This window comes from Pseudochaenichthys georgianus, chromosome 10, assembly GCF_902827115.2.
Source record: "Pseudochaenichthys georgianus chromosome 10, fPseGeo1.2, whole genome shotgun sequence".
In the NCBI taxonomy this organism is placed as follows: domain Eukaryota; kingdom Metazoa; phylum Chordata; class Actinopteri; order Perciformes; family Channichthyidae; genus Pseudochaenichthys; species Pseudochaenichthys georgianus.
Genome location: NC_047512.1, coordinates 19,762,863 through 19,773,737, shown reverse-complemented (window position 1 = coordinate 19,773,737; position 10,875 = coordinate 19,762,863). Strand labels below are relative to the sequence as shown.

General features: G+C 44.8%; 1 long non-coding RNA gene across 1 annotated transcript; it reads left to right on the top strand.

Annotated features, from left to right (window-relative positions):
* The first annotated feature begins 8,718 nt into the window (after positions 1-8,718).
* LOC117453691 (uncharacterized) lies at positions 8,719-9,283 on the top strand. The gene is made up of 3 exons (XR_004552925.2): positions 8,719-8,743; positions 8,893-8,957; positions 9,208-9,283. It is a non-coding gene; the product is annotated as an uncharacterized lncRNA (long non-coding RNA).
* Positions 9,284-10,875: the final 1,592 nt, after the last annotated feature.

Sequence of the window (10,875 nt, the reverse complement as noted above, 5' to 3'; positions counted from 1 at the left end):
CGGTTTTGCAGCTGTAATAAAATTGGAAAATAACAAATTGAACATTTACAAGATGAACAATCTTGATTGTGTATTACAACAGCAGTAAAAATTAGAGGGCATGTGTCCATTCAAAAAGGCTGATATTGGTACTACTGTAGTATATATATGTGAACAACAACTACATCATGATGATTTGTTCTTTATTCTTTTGTTTACCTCTACTTCGGTTTGCATGGCTCCAGAAGAGTGTGGCTCCTCTGTCCCAATCTCCTCGACTTCAGTATCTCACTCAATGTCAGGATCCTCAGTGTCTGTGCTGGTGTCCTGCATCAAACTTTTCACCACCTGTTTGAAGGAATATTTTAACCTATTAAGCCCTGAGCCTGTTTGTCAGGTTTCAGGCTCGAAAATTCCACTAACACAACAAAGACTATATCTTTACTTGTAAAAGGGGTAAATTAATTAATTGTTCACACTTTTCCGTTATGAGTGGAGGAGCAATGAATGAGCTGCAGATACATTTCAATGCTAACAGTGAATTAGCCCCGAGCGAAAAATGCTAACCTATTACTGCACCGAAATCACTCCTAGTTCCCTTATTACTTATCCTAGTTCCACATCCAACACATTGCTTATGATCGTAAAGACACAGAATCTAACGGTGCCCACCTCTATAAGCAATACAACTTAATACAACTGCAATTCCGTTATCTGCTGTGCTCCGTGCGCTTTGAAATCTAATCAAAAGTTGTTTACCTCAATTCTTTGGCGTTTCGCCATCGCCCGGCTCTTTCGTTCTTTCAGTGGTTTCTTGTGCTGAAATATGGAGGGGACGGCTCCGGGTTTCAGCCTCCGATGTACTATTAATGCTTCTGCACCAACAGCCTTGATGATAGCAGGATCAACGTCGTATGCATCACACGCGAAGTGGTCAGAACACAACTTGCTCCATTTTGTCGGTTGCCAGCCAACACAATTCACTAAAATAATCCATTTTTGGCGGATGATTTGGTCTTTGGGAAATGCATGGAAAACTCTCCCAGATCCCACACCGTTCGTACAACAAAAAGCACAACAATAACCCATGTTAATTCCGTTTTCTTTTCGAAAAACATGTGACCGAGACTGCCGAGTCGGGATATTTGGTCCAGAGACTGTTTGGCAACAATGACGTCACGCGCGCGGAGGCTGCTGGGAATGTCATGTCAGACGGCTTTGGGTCGAGTTTTGTATCAATAAAAAGCTTTTTTTCGGGTGTATTATCTCGATTTAAATAAAAAAAAAAATACAGGCAGTCTTAAAAACAACATTTCTATAAGAATGTAGCATATTTGGAAGCTTTGCATTTGATCTTTAAATGAGCTGAATAACTATGAATTATTATTATACTGTTTTTGTAACGTGTCATCTTTCTTATGGACAGCTCTAGTTTATATTTTGTTATTATTTATACAAAGCAATAGTAGGGGCGTGCTCAGGTATAAATGACGCTGCCAACATGACACAGCAGGAAGTCTAGAGAGGCAGTTGGAAAAAGTTTTTGACCGCACACATCCGTATGACCAGGGGCATCGCCTGGACCTGGAAACATTCGGGGCTTAGCCCACAGTGGCGGCGCTACAGTCAAATGTTCTACTGCAAGACTCCCCATACGCACATACACAATTGCGCCATCTGGTGTCACAAACATGCATTGGATTTGTTACGACAATGGATTGTGGGAGATTCTCATAGCACGTGAGGATCTCTTGAGGGTAACGGTACGTCCACACAGCAGCTTTTCAAAGATCTTGAAAATCTTGGAGCTTGGGGATTTTTTGCGAGCAATGCGACCAACAACCAATCACATGAATCTCCCGCCCCCGCCATACAAAGCAAAAAACCCCGGGGATTTTATGCGAGCAATATATATATATATATAAACTCCCCAAACAGGCGAAAACCTACCAGTTTCACCCACTGTCTCTGCCACCTCCCTCCATGCCTGGTTCCTCCGGTTTGTATCCCGTTAATAGTTCTGATCGTAAAGAACCAGGTGATTTGCTACCGTAATTTCTCGTTTGGAATATGAGGAAATGAACTGCAGTCTGGTTCTCCCTGCTTACACGCGGTTTTGATTGGCTAGCGCTTCTACTGTCAGATTTGCATAAACGTGTTTGATTGGCTGACGCTTCCAGCTCAGCTTCAAAAGTTGAATATTGCTCAACTTTTGAATCCTGGAAATCCTGGAAATCTTCGCTTCGCTCCCCCACAATGCAGTTCGGCGAAAAGCGAGGCAAAGTGACGTCATCTCCATTCAAAGTCAATGGGCAGAGAAGCGTTGGAAGCGGTGGAAGATTTGTCTAAAGCTGCTGTGTGGACAACATGTATGTTTTTATTTTTATAAGGACAATAACGTACTGTTGTGTTTGTTTAGTTTAATGTTAATTGTTTAATGCTCACAGTCACAGCAACATGTTTTTGTGTGATTGGCTATTTGTTTTATATGATTTATCAACGTGATCATCAATAGCTAATCTGAGCACCAGAACCCAGCTCACGTGTCCTTTTATGCTGTCCATTGAAATGCAGGAAAGTAATCACCAGCTCTGAGTGATCTGTTGCAGAGGGGACATGTAATGGTAAACTACACCGGAGTTACATAAGCAGAAATAAAGTGCTATTTTCGCGGGAACTCACCTCCTCTAGGGTCCCCCAGGAAGATTTTTTTTTAAATGTTCAAGTTAAAAGCATCAATCTTGTGCACTTTGAGAGCAACATTAAGAGATATGGATACATCTCTCAACACCCATATGTCAAAAAAAATCAAAGAATCAGAATCAGAAACAGGTTTATTATTTAAAAACACTTCATTTTCCAATTAAATCATAAACTGTCAAATTATTAGAAGTTGTTAGTAATCAGATTAAACAGAAAAAAGGGATGGAAGGAGGAAATAATAATCCCTCATCACTTGCTGTTTGCGGTTGAAATTATCTCTTTTGCTGGCCAAACAAGCTGGATGGAAAGCAGTGATGTCTCACTTGCCTTGGCCCTGTATCTGCAGTCCCTAAATCAGTCATGTTACCCATTGACTCTTGTCTGTTCTGGTGTTCCTGTTCATTGTTGTCTCCATTGTCGTTCTTGCCTGTTGTATCTCCTTCTTGTGTGTCCCTTTCTCCTGTTCTCCATCCTCTACTCTGTTTGGCTCATCTGTGATGACTGTGTAGGTAAACACAAACAAGTATGTAAGTCAATCAGTTTCCAGCTCTGTCAAATAAATTAATTTCAAGATACACACATTTGTCTTCATTAAAATGAGTGTCACCACACTGTCTCAAAATGTAATACTAACCATTTGAAAATAGTTAAATGTACATCTCTTGTAGATATCACTGTTAGAGTAGTTATCTGCCAATAGGACAGAATCATTCCTATACAAATGCAGATTGAGTAATTCACTTAATATATTCACTTCACACTTTAATATAGTCATTTTCACTTAATACTCTAATATAGTTTCTGCATTCAAAACTAAGGAAAGCTGTACAATTTGACATGATAATGAAGAAAAAAGGCCTCCGACAATGCAGATAATTTTTTGATCATATACATTTTAAGATGGGGGTCAAGGCTTAATATTTGGGAGCATAGTGTCCCTTGGCCCCTTTCAGGAGCCCCACTGGATTAGCTTTGATCTGAAAGCTTGTTAGCTGGCTGTCCATCTCATAACGTTCACATAGAAACTAGCTGTCAATAGGAAATATCAATCAGAAGAATTATAATTTCATGCAAAAATCTGTCACAAAAAGAGGTTGCACATTTAAATGCAGGTGTTGTTATGGCAACGTCAGTGGCCAAACAGCCACATTTACTGCTGCAAATACGTTCAAACATGCTGTCGACACGTAAAGCAGTGGCAACTATGCCACCATTTCAGCTGACTTTTTCTCAGAAATAGTGTCACATAACATCCATATATTTCAGTGCCAGGTTGATGCTTAGCTAAGCTAACTATGAAACACTTTAACTGACAGGACTCAGGATCAACTTTGTACTGTAAGGTAGCTTCTAGCTTCATGTCGAACACTGACAGTAAGTCAACATTTCCCAGAGAGCTTTCTTTGAAATCACCAGGTAACGCTAAAAAACACAACATTTAGATTGTATGACAAAGTGTTTATTAAATATATCTGGCTAGCTATAGCTACTTGCTAACGGTTTAGCTTACCCCGGGCCCCGCGATTCAAAGTAACGTTATCGTAGCTATAATTTATGCTTTGCTTACATGTTGACATAACTTGTAAGTTTACTGACATTTACATACCTTGTTCACCTGGCTCAGGTGGTGGCTCTGGGGTTGTTGTGTGAGCCACCACTTGAGAATTGTCGTATTTTTTATTTAAAAAATGCCATCTTCAGAAACTCCGTGGCTGAAAGTTTAAAGTTTAAACACTGTCACAGAGGAGAGGTCAGCCAATAAAACGAGTAGCATGAAGCTGCAGCGTCGGAGACAGCAGTTACAGGACCGCACTTGTAGAACCGCACACACAGGTCCCGCGTCACGGCGGCACGTGACGGAGCACGTTCACATTCAACGCAGAGAATGTGAGTAATGTGAAGTGCTTTTACAGTTTTATTTGTTTAACATTAATAACAATTCCGGTGTCTTGAAATGAAGTGTGATTAGCTAACATTAACTATGATAGTGTTAAGGCAATACAAACAAACATCTGTTTGCTTATGATAGCTTCTAACCGTATTAAAGTCTCTAAAAACAACTATTCGTTAGCTATAGCTTTCGGCAAAAGCATTAGCTTCGTTAGCATATTTGATCATTTGTTTAATGAAACTAGCGTGATTTTGGCAAGCCCGACTAGGTGTCATAGTTGAGTAATTGAATCACTAATTACAGTAAGAGTGTGAGTAATGTGAATCATGTTTTTTTTTTTTAAAGTTAACAACTATTCTGTTGTATTGAACAGCCATACAAGCAACAAGTGCTAAATGTAATCTGTTAGCCTATGATGACTCGCTGCAAAACCAACTGTTAACCATTTTGTTTATTTGTTTAATGAAACTGTATGTTATGGTTATGTTATTTGACAGAGGCTTTTATCCAAAGTGACTCACAAAAAACATAAAATAACCATAATTAACATTATAATTTCAATACAAATAGTTACATAGTCAAGTTACATTACTTATTACATTTTTAACAGGGTAATTACTCATCTGTAACCTACTACATTTAAAAAAAGTAAACTTCCCAACCCTAATGATTAATTATAGTCAGCTAATTAATTAAACTTCAACGGATGACAAAAGCATGTCAATATGTCCACTATATTAAATCAGCAGTAGCCTAAGTTCTGTCTTTAGTGTAAATGCTTCTTTAATAGTCATTGTATTACAATTTGAATTCATTGTAAATAATCTCTCTGAAGAATCAGCACCTTACCGTGGTAGAGAGGTTTGTGTGCCCTGATGAACCTGGGGGCTGTGTTGTCTGGAACCTTGTGTTCCTGGTAGGGTCTCCCATGGCAAATTGGTCTCAGGCAAGGGGCCAGACTAAGATTGGTTCAAAAGACCTCATGAAAGAAAAACCAAGAAGTGAGGATACCCGGCCCGGAGGAAGCCCGGGGTCCCTTTCTGGAGCCAGGCCCAGAAGGAGGACTCGTCGGCCCGGCCGGGCCCAGCCCGAAAAGGCAACGTGGGCAACACCTCCGCTTCTCCGTCCCGCAGGCCCACCACCTACGGGAAACAACGATGGGGTCGGGTGCGCTGCCAGAAGGGTGGCAGTGAAAGCGGAGGGTCTCGACGGACCAGACCCGGGCGGCAGAAGCTGGCTTTGGGGACGTGGAACGTCACCTCTCTGGGGGGGAAGGAGCCGGAGCTTGTGCGGGAGGTGGAGCGTTACCAGTTGGATCTGGTTGGGCTCACCTCTACGCACAGCGTCGGCTCTGGAACCTTACTTCTGGATAGGGGTTGGACTCTATTCTTCTCCGGAGTTGCTCAAGGTGTGAGGCGCCGGGCGGGTGTGGGGATACTCACAAGTCCCCGGTTAGGTGCTTCGTTGTTGGAGTTTACCCCAGTGGACGAGAGGGTCGCCTCCCTACGCCTTATGGGTTATGGGGGGGAAAACTCTGACTGTTGTGTGTGCTTATGCACCCAACAGCAGTTCAGAGTATACGGCCTTCTTGGAGACCCTGGAAAGAGTCCTGTATGGGGCTCCTGAAGGGGACTCTTTAATCTTGCTGGGAGATTTCAACGCACATGTGGGCAATGATGGAGACACTTGGAGGGGCGTGATTGGGAGGAACGGCCCCCCTGATCTGAACCGGAGTGGTGGTTTGTTACTGGACTTCTGTGCTAGTCATGGATTGGCCATAACAAACACCATGTTCAAACATAAGGATGCTCATAAGTGTACGTGGTACCAGAGCACCCTAGGCAGAAGGTCCATGATCGATTTCGTTATCGTATCATCGGACCTGAGGCCGTATGTTTTGGACACTCGGGTAAAGAGAGGGGCGGAGTTGTCAACTGATCACCATCTGGTGGTGAGTTGGGTCGAGTGGCGGGGGAAGCCTCTGGATAGACCTGGTAAGCCCAAACGTGTAGTTCGGGTGAACTGGGAACGTCTGGAGGAGGCCCAAGTTCAGGAGGCCTTCAACTCGCACCTCCGGCGGAGCTTTTCGGGCATTCCTGTGGAGGTTGGGGACATTGAACCAGAGTGGTCGGTGTTCAAAGCCTCTATTGCCGAAGCCGCGGCGGGGAGCTGTGGTCTCAAGGTCCTAGGTGCCTCAAGGGGCGGTAACCCTCGAACCTCCTGGTGGACACCGGTGGTCAGGGAAGCCGTCCGACTGAAGAAGGAGGCCTTCAGGGATTTGTTATCCCGGGGGACTCCCGAGGCAGTTGCAAGGTACCGACAGGCCCGAAGGGCAGCAGCCTCATCCGTGGCCGAGGCAAAGCAGCGGGTGTGGGAGAAGTTCGGAGAAGACATGGAGAAGGACTTTCGGGCGGCACCAAAGTTGTTCTGGAAAACTGTCCGACACCTCAGGAGGGGGAATCAGGGAACCATTCAAGCTGTGTACAGTAAGGATGGGACGTTGTTGACCTCAACTGATGGAGTGTTAGGGCGTTGGAAGGAACACTTTGAGGAACTCCTGAACCCGACAACTCCGCCCTCTATGTTAGAGGCAGAGCTGGAGTATGACGGGGGATCAACACCAATCTCCCGGGGGGAGGTCACTGAGGTCGTCAAACAACTCCACAGTGGCAAAGCCCCGGGGGTGGATGAGATCCGCCCGGAAATGCTGAAGGCTCTGGGTGTTGAGGGACTGTCATGGTTGACACGTCTCATCAACGTTGCGTGGAAGTCGGAAACAGTACCGAAGGAGTGGCAGACCGGGGTGGTGGTTCCCCTTTTTAAAAAGGGGGATCAGAGGGGGTGTGCCAATTACAGAGGCATCACACTACTCAGCCTCCCCGGGAAAGTTTACTCCAAGGTACTCGAATGGAGGGTCAGGCCAATTGTCGAACCTCAGATTGAGGAGGAACAATGCGGATTCCGTCCTGGTCGTGGAACGACGGATCAGCTTTTTACTCTCGCAAGGATCCTGGAGGGGGCCTGGGAGTACGCTTATCCGGTCTACATGTGTTTTGTAGACTTGGAGAAGGCGTATGACCGAGTTCCCAGGGAGTTACTGTGGGAGGTGCTGCGGGAGTATGGGGTGAGGGGGTCTCTACTCAGGGCCATCCAATCTCTGTACTCCCAAAGCGAGAGCTGTGTCCGGGTCCTCGGCAGTAAGTCGGACCCATTTCCGGTGAGGGTTGGCCTCCGCCAGGGCTGCGCTTTGTCACCAATCCTGTTTGTAATATACATGGATCGGATTTCGAGGCGTAGTCGTGGGGGAGGGGGTCTGCAGTTCGGTGGACTAAGGATTGCACCACTGCTTTTTGCAGATGATGTGGTTCTAATGGCTTCATCGGTCTGCGACCTTCAGCACTCACTGGATCGGTTCGCAACCGAGTGTGAAGCGGCTGGGATGAGGATCAGCACCTCCAAATCTGAGGCCATGGTTCTCAGCAGGAAACCGATGGACTGTCCACTCCAAGTAGGGAATGAGTCCTTACCCCAAGTGAAGGAGTTCAAGTATCTCGGGGTCTTGTTCTCGAGTGAGGGAACAATGGAGCATGAGATGGGCCGGAGAATCGGAGCAGCGGGAGCGGTACTGCAGTCGCTTTACCGCACCGTTGTGACGAAAAGCGAGCTGAGCCAGAAGGCAAAGCTCTCTGTCTACCGGGCCATTTTCGTTCCTACCCTCACCTATGGTCATGAAGGATGGGTCATGACCGAAAGAACGAGATCGCGGATACAAGCGGCCGAGATGGGTTTCCTCCGCCGGGTGGCTGGTGTCTCCCTTAGGGATAAGGTGAGAAGTTCGGTCATCAGGGAGGGACTCGGAGTTGAGCCGCTCCTCCTTCGCGTCGAAAGAAGCCAGTTGAGGTGGTTCGGCCACCTAGTTAGGATGCCACCTGGGCGCCTCCCTAGGGAGGTGTTCCAGGCACGTCCAGCTGGGAAGAGACCAAGGGGTAGACCTAGGACCAGGTGGAGGGATTATATCTCTTCGCTGGCCTGGGAGCGCCTTGGGATCCCCCAGTCAGAGCTGGTTGATGTCACCAGGGAAAAGAAAGTTTGGGGCTCTCTGCTGGAACTGCTGGAACTGCTACCCCCGCGACCCGACCACGGATAAGTGCCGGGTTTCAATTCCAGGAGGTTAGTTTAGGATTTGTATTTACTAAAGAAGTAAAGGCCTACTTAACGTGTTGCTTATGTTGCATCATACTGTTCATGTTGAAGAAAAATGATTTATGGTGGACATTGTGAATCAAAAATTGTCTTTGTCACTTTCTAATTTCATTCAGAGGGACATGCCTTTGATTCGGAAGTGGTGGTGTCTTCTTCTCATGGAGCATTTTGAAATACAAGGGTATGAAAGCCCTTAACAATATGTGTGTTTTGATTTAAGTAACACTTTATTTTGAGGGTCACTTGTAGATGATCTATTATATTAGGTTAACCATGTACAGATCAGTAGACCATCAATAACAAGAGCTGTAAGACTCTGGATGGCAATATCTGTTGAGATTATTAATGCATATCAATTGTGCACCAATGCCTTAGCCTTTCAATACTTTAGATGACGTCTTGTTCTTATTGTTTCAAAGGCATGGCCAAAGGTTTGCCTTCTGGACTCTGGAGGCCAGAAGCTTGCTGGAGGGAACCCTTCAGCCAATATTCAGAGTGCCACGACAGGTTATCTCCTTCGAGAGGGAACAGCAGACCCCGCCTCACCCCCAGTGAAGAAACAGCAGACCCCGCAATAAAAATAAATAAAAATGTATTCTGAACTGAAATGCCTCTCGGTCAAACTGCTTGTTTGTCTTTTGCAGGCTGGTGCATGAACACACTATCAGTTGTTTTTCAGTAATCTAGCACCTCTTCGAAGACACCTTTGATTTATTAATAATAATGAAACGAGAATTATGATACTGTAGAAGGAACAGTGTTTAACAGTGTTGTTTTCTTTTGAATAATAATGAAACGAGAATTATGATACTGTAGAAGGAACAGTGTTTAACAGTGTTGTTTTCTTTTGAATAATAATGAAACGAGAATTATAAACATACCCAAAACTAAATTAACAGTGTTGTTGAATATACATATAAAAGACATAAAAGACTATATTTTTGAAATTCTCAACTAAATTAAAAGAATATATATAAACATTCATGTGAACGTGCGTTGACCGTCACGTGCTCCGTCACCGTCACGTGCTCTGTCACGTGCCGCCGTCACGCGGGACCCCGTCACGCGGGACCCCGTCACGTGCTCCGTCACGTGCCGCCGTGACGCGGGACCTGTGTGCGGTCGTGACGCGGGACCTGTGTGTGCGGTTGTGACGCGGGACCTGTGTGTGCGGTTCTGTAACTGCGGTTCTGTAACTGCTGTCTCTGACGCTGCAGCTTCATACTATTGAATAAAACACGTTTATTTCCATGCAACTCTCTGATTGGTCTGGTGGTTGCCTCTGTTGCATTAATTGAACACGGGAAATTACAATTCTGCCATCCTCTAGGTCAGGGGTGGGGAACCTCCGGCCCCCCGGGCCGTATACGGCCCGCGAGACCATTTGGTTTGGCCCTCGAGGTAATTTATAAACACACGCAAAAAAGAAAAAAATTAAAGAAATCTAGACCGCAAAATAATTAAACAGGCAAGTGCCTGTTTTTCCTGGCAACGGTCATGGTCCTTGAACACAACACGAGCCTAACGTGTCATCACGTGGTATATGTCTCATCTGACAGGGGTGCAGTGCTGACGGAGAGCACCAGAACGCCACTCCGGGACTTCAAATAATTGCAGTACCCATAAATCCGTAGGCTACAAATGCCGCAGTTTTTGCGTGGCTGTGTCTTTAGTTGTAAGCCCAGTCGCGATCTGTTCATCTGTCATTCTGATCATACCGTCAATAACTGTGTTGTTATTAGCATCTGGTTAGCTAGCTATGCTAACGAATATAAGAAGCTTTTTCTCCAACCAGTGAGGTAAAGGCACATCTTTATATGATCATTATAGTTATCAAAAAACAAGAGAATAAAGTAAACAGGTATAAAATACTATATGACAGTAAAAAAAAAGTTGTTATTAATAAACAAGAATACAGTTTGAAAGGAGAGTGATTTGTAAAATATCCATAAAGAAAAAGTAAATCTGCTTACAGTTCTGTTTCATATGGGTTTTGAGAGATGTTTCCATAGATCTCTTCATTTTGCTCTCAAAGTGCACCAGATTGATGCTTTCAACTTCAATATTTAACAAAAAATCTTCCCGGGGGAGCAAGCCCC